The 10554-nt window shown below is 37.4% G+C and overlaps 1 long non-coding RNA gene across 1 annotated transcript; it reads left to right on the forward strand.

Annotated features, from left to right (window-relative positions):
• The first annotated feature begins 4595 nt into the window (after positions 1 to 4595).
• Positions 4596 to 7013, forward strand: LOC135644695 (uncharacterized). Its single transcript, XR_010498564.1, has 2 exons — positions 4596 to 4987; positions 6735 to 7013. It is a non-coding gene; the product is annotated as an uncharacterized LOC135644695 (long non-coding RNA).
• Positions 7014 to 10554: the final 3541 nt, after the last annotated feature.

Here is a 10554-nt window from a genome sequence, read left to right on the forward strand (position 1 = left end):
ATTTTCTTTAACAAAGAATCACAAAAGCACTTTATTTTTGCATGAGAAATCTCATTGTATTATGATTTATAAATTCTTTCTCTACACATGAATCATAGGAGATATGTATGTGAAACAAATCTTTGCAAGTAAAAATACTATCATTCATATTTTAAGATGGAATTTATAAGCAGGAATCATTTCATCAAATCCATTTCAGAAAAATATTTTTCATATAATAAGTGTATGAGAAAATCTGATTGTTAGGATACCAATTGTTAAGCGAATCCGAAAATGAAATTAACACTTTCATGCATTCGGATAAGATTTTGCTATAGATTTTCAAGTTCAATCATGAAGATAAAACATGCTCATGATCATAAAAATTTATGTATCCAAAACATATAATTTCTAACATGTTATTAAGGCATGTAATAGTGTAAAATCATCATGGCAATTAAGTGATTTGAATATTGAATCAAGAAAGTTCGAAAAATAATCTTAACAAGTTCATGCATTCGAGCACATTTTTGCCATAGTTTTTCAAATACACTCATGAAAATAACACATGCTTATCATCAGCTTAAAATCTCATGCATAAAATTGTTAATCAAAATATTTAATTTCATCATTATGCATTTCTTCAAATCAAACATGATTTTTTTTTTAATCAAAATCGAGAAATAACAATGGAAATCAACGTAATACACATTATTACTTCTTAACTATGATTTCATATTTTCAATCAAGATCATTTTATTTGTTTATCATAAAATATGCAATATTATCATTTTCGAAATTACTTAGCATGATCATAATTTTTTTTTTAACATGTAATTTTTAAGAAAATTAATTCTAAACTAAAAGAGAAAATACATCATGAAAGCATTAAGTAATTTCAAAATAAATTAGGGGGATTTTGATTACCTCATCATTGAAAGCGATTAAGGCATAGTTTGCCACCTTACCTTTCTTGATTTTCTCCTTGTCTTTGGAGGAGCTCGATTCATCCCATTTTGTGTTCTTCTTCTTTGGCCTCTTCCTTCGTTCAAGTTTATTATTTATTTTAGATTTTTATTTAATAAACTTATTAAGATTTAGTGTTTGAAGTTCAAGTTCATCATTGTCCTCATCACTTGAGTCATCGCTCAAGTGGTATTCATTTGTCCGGAGTTCCAAATCCTTCCTGTTCTTTGGAAGGTGATTTTGTTCATCATGTTCATCATGTGCATTATGCACCATTTCATATGTCATCAACGAAGCAATTAGTTCTTCAAGTGGTAAGTTGTTTAGGTTTTTAGCTTCTTGTATTGCAGTTACTTTTGAATCCCACTTCTTAGAAAGAGAACGCAAAATCTTGTTTACGAGTTTAAAATTCGAAAAATATTTTCCAAGAGCTCTTAAACTATTGACGACATCCGTGAAACTGGTGTGCATGTCGCCTATAGTCTCGCTTGGTTGTATTCGAAAAAGCTCAAAATCATGCAATAAAATGTTAACTTTCGAGTCTTTGACTCTACTAGTTCTCTCGTGCGTGATTTCAAGTGTTCGCCAAATGTCAAAAGCCGTTTCGCACGTAGAAATCCGATTGAACTCATTTTTATCCAAAGCGCAAAATAAGGCATTCATAGCCTTTGCGTTTAAAGAAAAATACTTCTTCTCCAAATCCGACCATTCGTTCATCGGTTTAGAGGGAAGTTGAAAACCGTTTTAAATGATATTCCATAAATCCAAATTCATAGAAATCAAGAAAACTCTCATTCGAGTTTTCCAATAAGTGTAGTCCATTCCGTTAAACAACGGTGGACAAAAGACCGATAAGCCCTTTGGAAAGCCATGAAAAGCCATTTCTCTTGGGTGTAAATCCAAAATGAGAAATACCGGGCTCTGATACCAATTGTTAGGATCAAGAGCACTAAGAGGGGGGGGGGGTGAATTAGTGCAGTGGAAAACCTTTTACGATAAAAATTGTGTTCGTTCGTTAAAAGTGATTTCGGTAAGAAAGCCAATTCGTAAATCACTTTAACTTTTGTTTAAGTGAGATGCAGCAAAGATATAAATGCAGTTTGCAGTTATGATTCAAATCCGATAGTAGGCGCAAACTGAAATATGATATTCGTACGAAAAAACAGATTTACGTCTAAACGCTGATTCGGAAAGTGCAAAGCTTGAAACCCAATCGTATATGCGCAGAAAGCAGTAAACTTTAGAGGAGGTTTGCAATAAAGATAATATGCTCAAAGTAAATGCAAACCGAGATTTAGAGTGGTTCGGTCAATCTTGACCTACTCCACTTTCAGCTTCCTCCACCGACGAGATCACCGACGTCAACTAGAGGCATTCCTTCAATAGGCGAAGGCCAACCATCCTTTTACAGTTTCACTCCTTTTGACGGGCTTAGGAGACAACCCTTATAGAATTTTCTCTCCTCTCTTTACAGCTCAGAACTTGGAAGAAAAGAGGGAGAAGAACTTTTGGCCTTTACAATAATTTTGAGCTCTAAAAATCACAGAATAAGATCAGGATTTCGGTGTTAGTTTCTTGCTGTTTCAGTGCTGAATGGGTGGGGTATTTATAGGCCCCAACCCAGTTCAAATTTGGAGCTCAAAACTGTCAATTCTCAAAATTTCGGGATCTGGCGGTTGCACCTCCTGACTGGAGCGGTTGCACCGCCTGGCAGAGCTCGAAGACTGAGCCTCTAGGCGGTGCCAGCTCTTGTCAGGGGCGGTTGCACCTCCTGCCAGAGCTCAAAGACCGAGCTCCGGCGGTGCAACCTCCTGACTGAGGCGGTTGCACCGCTCAGCCAGTGCTCGGAGACCGAGCCCAGGCGGTGCCACCTCCTATCAGGGGAGGGTGCACCGCCCAGTCTCGCTCGGAGACTGAGCCCAGGCGGTGCCACCACCTGGCTGGAGCGGTTGCACCTCCCAATCTCGCTCGGAGACTGAGCCCAGGCGGTGCAACCTCCTACCTTGGGCGGTTCAACCGCCTGGCAGAAATCAGGGTCCGAATGGGTTGATCCATTCGGCCCAATTTAGGTTTTTCAGGGGCCCAATTGCCCCAAGATTAAGTTAAATGGGATCACCTCCCATTTCCAACTTAATCATTGTGCTAACTACGATATTCCCTAGGACATTTACTGCAACTTGCTCCGGTGCGTCAATCGCTTCTTCCGGCGAACTTCCGTCGATCATCCGATGAACCCTCGGTGATGCTCCTGCGGACTTCCGGCAAACTCCCGGACTTGCGACGATCCACTTGGCGAGTTCCGACGAGCTTCTTTGGCAATCTCATGGACTTCTCGGATTTGTTCCCGTAGAACCTCCGACGACTGTCCGAACTTCCGTCGAACTCTCGAACTTCCAACGTGATCATTGTCTTGACTCCGGCGTAACTCCTACTGCATGTCTTTCTTCTATCATAGTTAATCCTGCACACTTAAAACAAAACTTCGATCGAGACAATTAATCCTAAGCAATTAACCAAGTTGTCCGGCATGTCATTGGTCCCTCGACGCTTCGTCCGATTCTTCGGCGCATCGTCCTCTCCTGCAGCCTATTGCCCAATTGGCCAGTTGACTCCGCAACTCCGATATCCTTGGCGCAATACCCACTCTTCTTGGCCCGATGCTTGAGTCCACGGCCCGAAGCCTTCTGTCGATACGTCGATCGATCCACCGGCCCATCGTCCAATCTTCTAACATGTTCTTCCGGCACAACATGATTTTCCTACTTTAATTGACTCATCCTGATCGAAGCATCCTGCGTCACTCAAAATGCATATTGAATCATAAACATATATCAAGTAGTTTCATCATCAAAATACGAGATTCAACAATCTATATGAAATCAAATCTCCATTCTAGCAAGTGATTATCACATACCAAAAATTCATAAAAATTCTTCTTTCATGAGAAGAGTAAGGAAGAATTCATGGGAAGAGAGCATCATATGAAAAAGAAATCCATAAATAAGACTTCATCGATCAAATTCATTTCTTATTAAAAATTCACAAGAGTGAAAGTCTTGAAAGATGTATTTGTCAATGAATTCCATGAGTGAAGTGATTAAGTGTATCAAAAATCATTAAGTGATGGAGCATCATATGAAACAAATTTGATTCTAAGTTAAGAGGAAGATAAAAATGAAATAAGTTCATAAAAGCTCCATTCATGAGATGAATTAAGAGGGAGATAGTCCAGAAAAGAAATACAACAAACTTATGCATTCAGACAATTTAACATCCCTAAATCTCTTCTAATAAAATCAAATTGTTCTTCATTTAAAGGTTTTGTAAAGATATCGGCTAATTGATATTTTGTATTAATAAACTCTGAAGATATGTCATGGTTATTAATATGATCTCTTATGAAATGATGCCTAATGTTAATATATTTAGTTCTAGAGTATTGAATAGGATTTTTCGTTAAGCATATTGTACTCATGTTATCACATTTTATGAAAATATTCTTAAGGTGAATTTTATAATCTTCTAATGTATTTTTTATCTATACAACTTGTGCACAACATACACTAGCCGCTATGTATTTGGCTTCGGTTGTAGATAGTGTAACAAAGTTTTGTTTCTTGGAAGATGTAACACCCCTCATTTCCGAATTTTCGTATAATATTTCTGGTGATAATGTAAGCATCTATTTTTAATTGACACAAGAAATAGAGTATGAATCAGAGGTAACTTATTTTTAAGATTTGGGAGATCTGTTCAAAAAAAAAAAAAAGAAAGAATCTGAGGACCTATATGTAAACCCTAAGGACCTAATCGTGAATATGATAAAAACGAGGACTAAACTGCAAAATGCACCAAATGACAAATTCCACCGCTTAAGCCTCTCTGCCTTCGTTGTTAAGGAAGCAGAGGAGGCAGCTCGTGGGGGACCAGGGAAAGAAAAGAAGAAAAAGAAGAAGAAGAAGAAGAAGGAGAAGAGAAAGAAAATTTGGGGCTTTTAGGGTTTTTGCTTTAATCTTGTTACTTCGGGTAAAAATTTGCAAAGGCAAGTGTTCTAACCCCATCCTACATAAGTATTTGACTCTGTTTTTATGTTGATTCAAAATAAATTGGAAGATTTCTATTTAGAGACTGATATATCTCTCTTTGGACTTAAACCATGGATTCTGAAAGTCTTTCGGTAAACTGACCCCTAAGCACTGTTTCGGCTATAAGTTTTAATATAGAATGAGAATTCAGGCAGGAACTATTTTGTTTGAAATTAGACTCGTATGTGTTTCTTTTGACACCGATTTTGTAGATTTTGGACACCGAATACTTACCCAAAAATTTGTTTCAAAAGAGCCTATAGACGCTGTAAAACAGAGTTCAGATTTCTGACCTTTCGATACTAAAACGCCTATAACTCCCTGTTGAAAATTCTGATTTGTATCAAACTGATTTTATTTGAAAGTAGACTTGAAATTCTCTCTTTTGACATATAGTTTGAAAATTTTGGAGTTTAATTGCCCACCCTATCGTCTGTTGATTCCGACCCTATAAATTCTGTAACACAGTGATTGTGATTTTGACCTTGTGTTACCAAATCAGAGGTAACTCAGTGTTGGGAGCCCTGTTTCATATGAAATCTGTTCCATCTTAATATAGATCGATATATGATTCGACCATAGCCTTATGATGGGTATTGGAGCATAATTGTCATTCTAAAATATTTGTTTGATGTGCCACTGGAATTCTGTCCGAAATCGAACTTTGGTCGATTTTCGCGTATTTGGTTCCATTCCTTTGGATATCTGAATTTGTCTAACCTTCTTATTGGAATTGAGCTGATTATGATTGCTTGGAATCCCTGTACACTCTTGCTTTCAATTCTTTCCTAAAATGAATACTTTTGTGAGAGATTTGTTCCTTGCATCATTGTTTTGAAAAGGCACATGTACGTTTGGTTGTTCCGCGTGTGCTTCCGTTATATGCTGCTTATTGTTGAAACTGCCTTCTTGTACTCTGGTGTGTGGGATATTGTGAACCTTTGCCAGAAATGGTAAAGGGAGTTGTGAACCTTTGCCAGAAATGGTAAAGGGAGTTGTGAACCTTTGCCAGAAATGGTAAAGGGAGTTGTGAACCTTTGCCAGAAATGGTAAAGGGAGTTGTGAACCTTTGCCAGAAATGGTAAAGGGAGTTATGCATAGAGCCTGCGATGCTCTGCCGGCCCCCTCTGACTTCACCTAGACGTGGGTGGATGGAGCTCCCAGACGTGGGAGACTTTTGTCAGGTGGTCATTCAGAAATGGATGAATCACATTCTGACTGAGATCCCACTACACCCTCTATATGTTTGATGTGACATCCAGAGTTTTGGTGAGTTATTTCTGTTCGTGCTCTGGATAAGTATGATATGATTGCAACGTCAAGGACGACGTTTGAGCTTCTGTACGACATATGAGTTTGATATGCTCTGAAATGCTTCATTCACTATTGAGTTTGCTTCGTAATGTTCCATAGATCGTTGATGTGTTCTGGAACATTTTATATGCCATTGATAAGCTCCGATATGTTTCCTTTGTTTCTGATATGCTCCAATTACTCTATGCCCCATCTGTCAGGAACCAAATATGTATGATTAAAAAGGACAATTATGATTCTGCTCCTAATGATATTATGTATACGAAATCGTATATTCTGCTTTTGTGTTTTGATACTGTATCTCTTTGGAAATTGTACTATTTTGATATGGATATGTTAGTCACTTGCTGAGCTCTTTATGCTCACTCCGTTTGTTGATAAATTTTTCAGGATAGCGTATCGCTTGCTTAAATGTTAAGAATGGGCTGAGGCAGTGGAAAGTTTAGAAGACGTTGGGCAGAACTTTTGTTAGCATATATGTAGTTGTGTATAAGCTACCTTGCATCTAATGAAATGTGACTATGAATCTAAACCTGTGGATTTTGTGTAAGTTAAAGGATCCCTCATGTATAGGGTTTTGGAATGTTAAATTAAATTTGTGTAATGATATGAACTTATGGTAAATCGATGATTGTGGTGACTGCATAGATTTCCCCACTTGTGGACTTATATTGTGGTTTTTATTTTGATGAGTCGGGTTCAGATGGTATAAATTTTCGAGTGATGTGTGCTATGTTTATGAATTGCACAGGGATATGAATTGGTAGATTATAGAAGCGAAATTTTTGATTTGAATGTTTTCTTAGTGACCTCAAATGTGTGTTTGGATCCTGGGTTAGTTGTGACGAAAGATTTTAAATATCATGTATATTTTTAGGGGCGTGACAGAGGTGGTATCAGAGCATGGTTTGAGGATTACTGAAATATTTGATATGTTGACGTGCAAAATATATTGAGGTCTAGTGAACTATAGTGATTGGTGGAAATTTTCTTTGATGTATTTTAGGAATCTGGGATGATGAGGACATTTAGTCCTCCTACTTCATCTGATTTTGATTAATTAAGTGGGATGAAAGGGGTAATCGGGGATATTGAATCAGAGTGGCGCAGCGGAAGCATGGTGGACCTAATTTCATTGGTGGTAGAAAAATGGATGATGCGAATAGAGAAGATATTCGATGTATAAAATTGTTCTGATGATCGAAATATTTCTTTTGCTACCTTATATTGGAAGTAGAGGCTGATTATTATTGGCAACAATGAAAAGAATTTTTGGAGATATGTGGCAAGAATGATAAGGATAAGTTTAGCAATAAAAATATGATTGGAAATGAATCAGAAAGTAATAACGAGGGGGTCAAGACTTTTGGATTTGAAATGGGAAGTCATCACAAAAGACTCAATCATGTGTGAATTATAAGTTAAATTATGAAACAAATTTGTGTTTCGGGTGATTGGAGTCTATTTTGCTTGTAGAAAGTTGGATCATAAAATAAAAGACTGCCCTTTGAACAATAAGAAAGAGTCATTGCCTCATAAATCATCAGCCCATGTCAGAGTGTATGCTATCACTGAATATGATTCTGAAACTTATGAATTAGTGGTCAAAGGTATTATGCATGTTTATGAAAGAATGCAAATATTTGTTTGACCATGGGTCCCATCAATGATTTGATTCGGAATATTTTGCCTATCACTTGGGTATTCAACCTAGACCACTACATTATGTGCTATATGTAAGTACAATCATTGGAGATTCTTTGATAACGAACTTGAATCTGGTCCTCTTGTCTGATTTTTGTTGGAGACCATGAACTCCTTGCTGATTTGATTCTCCTAGAGATCCAGGGTTTTGATATTATACTTGGCATGGATTGGTTATCTTCTCATCACGCTAGTATTGACTGTTACAAAAAAATAATTACCTTCTGCATACCAGATCAGCCTATATTTTTCTTTGAGGGCATTAAGCATGATTTGCCTCCTTGCTTGATATCCGCACTTCAAGCTTATCATCTTATGCAGAAAGGTTGTCTTTGTTATATGGTGTGTGTAAAGGAGCATTCAAATCAGGAAACCCACATAGATGAAATTTCAGTGGTCAAAGAATTCCCTGATGTATTTCCTGATGACTTGCCTGGTTTACCTCTAGATAGAGAGGGTGAATTTGCTATTGATCTAGTCCCCAGTACAACCCCAATATCTAAGCCTCCCTACAGAATGGCACCACTTGAGTTAGAAGAATTAAAGAAGCAAATACAAGAATTATTAGATAAGGGTTTCATACGACCCAGTGTATCCCCATGGGGTGCTCCGGTACTATTAGTGAAGAAGAAGGATGGAACATTGAGGCTTTGTATTGATTATAGACAGTTGAATCAGGTGACCATCAAAAACAAATATCCCATACCTAGAATTGATGATTTGTTTGATCAACTGCAGGGTGCACAAGTATTCTCTAAGATTGACCTGAGGTCAGGTTACTATCAGTTGAGGATCAAAGAGGAGGATATTTCAAAAACAGCCTTCAGAACTCGATATGGTCATTATGAATTTTTGGTGATGCCTTTTGGTTTGACTAATGCCCCTGCAGCTTTTATGGAACTAATGAATAGGACATTTCAACAGCTCTTGGATATCTGTGTAATTGTATTTATTGATGACATATTGGTGTATTCAAGGAGTAATCAGGAGCATGAGGAACACTTGAGGAAGGTATTGTCCATACTAAGAGAAAAGAAGTTGTATGCAAAGTTCAGCAAATGTGAATTTTGGTTGAATGAAGTTGCCTTCTTAGGCCATGTGATTTCAGGAAAGGGTATATCTGTTGATCCAAGGAAAATAGAAGCTGTAGTTGAATGGGAAGTACCAACAAATGTGACAGAAGTTAGGAGCTTCTTGGGCATGGCAGGTTATTATAGGAGATTTGTGGAGGGATTTTCTCGAATTGCTCAACCTCTCACCAAACTCACTAAGAAGAATATGAAATTTGTATGGGGTGATGATTGTGAGCAAAGTTTTCAAGAGTTAAAAAGAAGATTGACTAGTGCCCCTATTCTCACTATTCCAAGGGGTAATGATGAGTTTGTAGTTTATACTGATGCTTCAAGTAAGGGCCTAGGATGTGTTTTGATGCAGGAAGGGAGAGTAATTGCGTATGCTTCTAGGCAACTTAAAGGTTATGAACTGAATTACCCAACTCATGATTTGGAATTGGCAGCAATTATTTTTGCTTTAAAGATTTGGAGACATTATTTGTATGGTCGGCAGTTTGAAATCTTTACTGATCACAAGAGTTTAAAATATATTTTCACTCAGAAAGAGTTAAACATGAGGCAGCGAAGATGGATTGAACTTCTGAAGGATTATGATTGTACCATCCGTTATCACCCGGGCAAAGCCAATGTTGTAGCTGATGCACTTAGTAGGAAATCTACAAGTTTTATGGCTAGTCTGGTCGTGAAGCAATGGAAGCTAATAGAAGAAAATTTTGATTTGAAAGCTTTGAGGAAAGAGCAAGACTCGATGATTCTGATGGCCTCCATTCAAGTGCAGTCTGATCTTATGCAACAAATTAAGGAAGGACAATTACGAGATCCACATTTAATCTACTTGAGGACTGAAGTAGAAAAGGGATTGAAGCCACAATTTCAAATTTCAAAGGATGGCCTATTGAGATTTGGGGAGAGAGTATGTGTACCAAATGAACTAGTTATCAAGAATCAAATCCTAACTGAAAGTCATACTTCAAAGTACACCCTACACCCTGGGAGCACTAAGATGTATAGAGATCTTCGAAGTCATTATTGGTGGAAAGGCATGAAGAAAGAAATGGCAATGTATGTTTCTAAATGTTTGACTTGTCAGCAAATCAAAGTGGAACACCAAAGACCTGGAGGGTTGTTGCAACCTTTAGTTATTCCTGAATGGAAATGGGAATGTATTACTATGGATTTTGTTTCAAGACTACCCAGAACCTCGAGGAAGCATGATGCTATTTGGGTTATCATTGATAGGTTAACAAAATCTGCGCATTTCCTACCGATTAATATGACTTATTCACTTGATAGACTTGCAGATTTATATGTTAATGAAGTAGTAAGACTTCATGGTATTCCAAAGGAGATTATCTCTGATAGAGACTCCAGATTTCTCTCTAGATTCTGGAGAAAATTGCAGGAGTCGATGGGCACTAAAGTCAAGTTTAGTA

This window comes from Musa acuminata, chromosome BXJ3-8, assembly GCF_036884655.1.
Source record: "Musa acuminata AAA Group cultivar baxijiao chromosome BXJ3-8, Cavendish_Baxijiao_AAA, whole genome shotgun sequence".
Lineage (NCBI taxonomy): Eukaryota > Viridiplantae > Streptophyta > Magnoliopsida > Zingiberales > Musaceae > Musa > Musa acuminata.